We start from the raw sequence: 4,380 nt of genomic DNA on the forward strand, positions 1-4,380 counted from the left end.
TGACCGTGTAGCAATATGTACCCCACCGCGTAGTGAATGTAGTCTTGTGCATATCTTCCTCAGCCATTTTAATCTGGTTGTACCCAGCATACCCGTCCATGAATGACAGGAGGGCGTGCTCGGCAGTATTGTCCACCAGAATCTCAACATGTGGCAAAGGGAAGTCATCCTTTGGACTCGCCTTGTTCAGATCCCTGAAGTCGACGCAAACCCGAATTCTTCCGTCTTTCTTCGGTACAGGCACAATGTTGGCCACCCAGTCAGAGTATTCAGACACTTTGATGAAACCAGCCTTGAACTGTTTATCCACTTCTTCCTTGATTTTCAGGGCCCATTCAGGACGCATTCGACGCAGCTTCTGCTTCACAGGTTTAACTCCGGGCTTAATGGGTATCCGGTGCTCCGCAATTTCCCTGTCAATCCCAGGCATATCTTTGTACGACCAAGCGAATACGTCCTTGTATTCGTGGAGGAGGTCAATGAAATGTTGTCTTTCCGAGGGGTCCAGGGCTGTCCCTATCCTAAGTTCTTGAGGTGTATTGTTGGTTCCTACGTTAATAGGTTCGGTCTCCTCAATGACAGGGGTTCTGGTTTCCCGTTTGTCAAGTTCTTTGGCTAAGTGAGGTGGGTAGTCACTCAAGTCAAATTCCTCATAGTCATTCAGAATTGCATTGCAGTTAAATTGAGACAAGTCGTAAGCAAACTTAGCGTTCATTAAGTTGACACGAGCGAAAAGCTCAGAGGACAGACATCTCATGGTCGGTAAGAGGCAACATAGCAGAGGAGGTGGCCCCTGGAACAAGCTCCAGGTTGTCACCTTTCATGGGAGTGGGGGTGACCCTAGTAGACTCAGCCTCCGAATCAGCCACGACTTTGTGATAAAACAACGGGAAGGGGATCTTGACTGGGACACCAGGAGTGTTAGGAGCTATGACAGACTCTGACTCCGACTCAGACTCAGATTCATATTCTTCTTCACTTCCCTCTTTGAACATAGGGCCTTCTCCAGTTGTGATATTGAGAATACGGCCTCGGCGATTGGTCCACTTGACGGTCTTCCTCCAGCCTTGTGCAGCTTTCTCCGGGTCAGTGTCGGAGATCAAGGCGGTTGGATCAAACTGGTTGTCCTTCAGGGCGATATTGATGATGTCCTCATAGTCGAGGTGCTTGATGTTATCCTCTCCAAAGAGGAGGGTGACAGCTTGTCCATCGAGGCATAACGACGGCTTAGACTCGGCTGATGCAGCTTTGGTGTTGTCGGGGATGAAGTAGCAGTCCTGGAAGACTTCCACACCCGGGTACCTGGTCTTGGCCACAGAGTCATAGATCGGCTCCGGAAAGCCATGGTAGAGCTCGGACTCTCCCTCGGGGACAAAGTATCCATTGAGAGTCAGATGATAAGGACGAAGGATAACCCCGTGCTTCTTGCGTTTTCAAACTAGGAGGTTCATCTCCTGGATATCTTCATCGGTAGGTTCATAGCCAAGTCTGAAGGGGATGTTGGGGACCTTAGCCTGTTTCAAGGGAGGTAAGGTATCCTTCAGTGGATTGAGGGGTAAACCCGGGAAGTAACCCTTGCGCATCATGATGCGGTTGACTGTGAGGTTGGCAAACGGGTCACAATCAAAGGGTGTTGATTCATCAGTTATGGCGTTCACGGCTTGGAATCCCCACCTTTCATTATCATCATCCTCAATGTCTTGGGAGGCTATTCCATTTCTCATGACGGCTTTGATCGGGGAAGCCGGAATCGTGATCGTTTTCCCATTGTAGGGGACCCTGATTTTCTGGTGGAGAGTTGAGGTAACTGCCTTGACGGCGTGAATCCAGGGACGTTCCAGGAGCATATTGAAGGAGGCGTCGATATCGACCACCTGAAAACTGGTTTGCCTTTCCAGTGGTCCGGTTGCGACAGTTAGAGTGATAAGCCCTGCGACCTTGCGACGAGTGCCGTCGTAGGCGCGTACTCCTTGATTTGTCGGGACCAAGTTAGCTTCCTTAATACCCAATTTGTGAGCCGTCTTGAGGGCAATGACATTCACTGCGGACGCGTCATCTACAAGGACCATGGGCGCATTCTTCTTGAGACATTGTACGGTAATATACAGGGCAAGATTATGATTGGCTCCGAAAGGAGGGATATCCTCGTCAGAGAAGACGACCGGGTTGTTCAAGTCAGGGGCGTCCCTTGTCAAGTGTGCCACTATTTCTTCAGGGGAGGAGGTGGAGGGCACAGTTAATTTTCCCAAGGCCTGTAGCAAAGCCTGTCGATGCTCAAAGGATGTCGCGATCAGTTGCCAAATTGAGATTTCGGCTTTTGCCTTCTGGAGCTGCTTGAGGATCGAATGCTCGGGAGCCTTTGGTTAAGTGCCCATGTCCGGGACGACTTGGTCATTCGTTGTTGGAACGACCGTTGGATTGTTCGGGTTCTGATAGGGGCGTCCGGACCGGGTAAGGTGACCGATCTCCTTCGTCTGCTTCCCTGGGACGATATAGACATCCTCAACATCATCTCTCCAGATGCCATTAATTTCCGAATTCCGAGGGTGCCTTGGATGGGTATTCCTCGGTGGGCAGTTTTTGTGAGGGACATTTTTGTTGGGGTGATTCTTGTGAGGGTAGTTATTTTGAGGCTGATTATTGTGGGGATGATTATCGTGAGGTGCATGCCAGAATGGTCGCGAGAGCAATCCATCCTGATGAGGGTAGTTTTGGGCGCTCGGGGGACTCTTCCTCGGGCGTGGTGGTGGAGGATTGAAGATAAGTCGACGGTAGGCATCGTCAAGTCGGGTGATCCCTTCAGAGAGACTGGCTATGACTTCCTCAACCTGTTGGAACATGGTGAGCATAGTGGCGGCACTGAACACAGATACCCCGTCCGAGGGATCTTTCTCCAAGGCATTCACCTCGTCATCAACTGGCAGGATGAGGTGTGAGCAGTCCAGAGTTGGCTCATCGTTGGAGATAGCGTGGATTCCCAGAGGGTTTGTTTTGTTATTTGGCTTAGTCGGCGGGGGTAAAGGCAAATCCCCTTTTTCAATCATGTCTTGGATGATGTGTTTGAGTTTGAAGCAGGTTTCCGTATCATGCCCTTTCCCTTGATGGTACTGACAGTAGGCATTGGGGTTCCAGAAACGGGATTTCTTAGCATCGGTCGGATCCGGGGTGGGTCCGATTGGTTTTAACTTCCCCTGGTCCATGAGCCTCTTCAGGGCACTTGCATAAGTTGACCCTATATTAGTGAACACTCCCTGGGGGCGCTCAGCTCTCTTGGCGGTTGGTTCAAGGAGGTTGACCTCATCAATCTTGTTCGTTTGACCATAAGGGCGAGATCCGGTTGATGTGGATCTTTGGTAGCCTCTACCAGTGGTTTTGGCTAAGACGCCCTTCCGGAGGTCATCTTCAATGCGTGTCCCGAGGATTTGCAGATCCTGGAAGGTCTTAATATTTTGGTACCTCAGTAAGTTGGCATACACTGGGCGGAGATTGTTGACGAACTTTTCCACTATGGTTGATTCACTCGGCTTGCTGACCAGCTGAGTACTTACCCTCCTCCAACGGGTTAAGAACTCGGTGAATCCCTCCTTGTCGTTCTGGGTTAGGACCTCAAGAGTACGGGTATTGGCTCGGATTTAAACATTGTCGGCATATTGCTTGGCAAATTCAACTGCGACCTCATCCCAAGTAGTAAGGTTCTTCGGATCAAGGGAGTAGTACCATTGGCGAGGGATCGGTTCCAGAGAGGACGGAAAGATCCGGGTGAAAAGTTCCTGTTTGACCCATTTTATGGCCATGTAGTCTTTGAAGGCACGGATATGATTGGGTGGGTCCTCAACTCCTTTGAACTTGGGCACATAAGTCAGGGTAAAGTTGTCAGGTAATTGATCCCCAACAGGTTCGAACCTTCGGTTGTTCTCAAGATGGATATTGTTACCCCGGGCTAGAGCTGTTCTTCCAAGAGCTTTAGCCTCTTCTCGGTTTCAGTCAAAGGTGGAGTATTATGTTCTCCAGCTTCCTTGTTTTCCAGGGCGTCGATACGGGTCTCGACGCGATCCAGGGTGACCTTAAGAGCGGTGTGCAGGTTGGCTCGCTGATCAGTCATGACATCTCTGTTTTTATCATTGTTGTTGTTGTTGACAGACGAAGTTAAAGACGGGGCCATGGCTCCGAGGCAGAAAAACAGCTCACATTACAACTCAATCCGACACGGTTTAAAAACTAAACGCAGACAACACAAAGGGCGAGACAAGGATCAGACTCAACAAGACGAGGATGACCGCGTGCGGTGCCTCGGTGCTGACTCGATTTATGATGTGACGGTGTTGACCGAACTTTTGACACGCGTCCAATGTAGTGGCGTGGCGCCATTGGACGAGTCTC

Source organism: Silene latifolia, chromosome 11 (assembly GCF_048544455.1).
Source record: "Silene latifolia isolate original U9 population chromosome 11, ASM4854445v1, whole genome shotgun sequence".
NCBI classification, from domain to species: Eukaryota; Viridiplantae; Streptophyta; class Magnoliopsida; order Caryophyllales; family Caryophyllaceae; genus Silene; species Silene latifolia.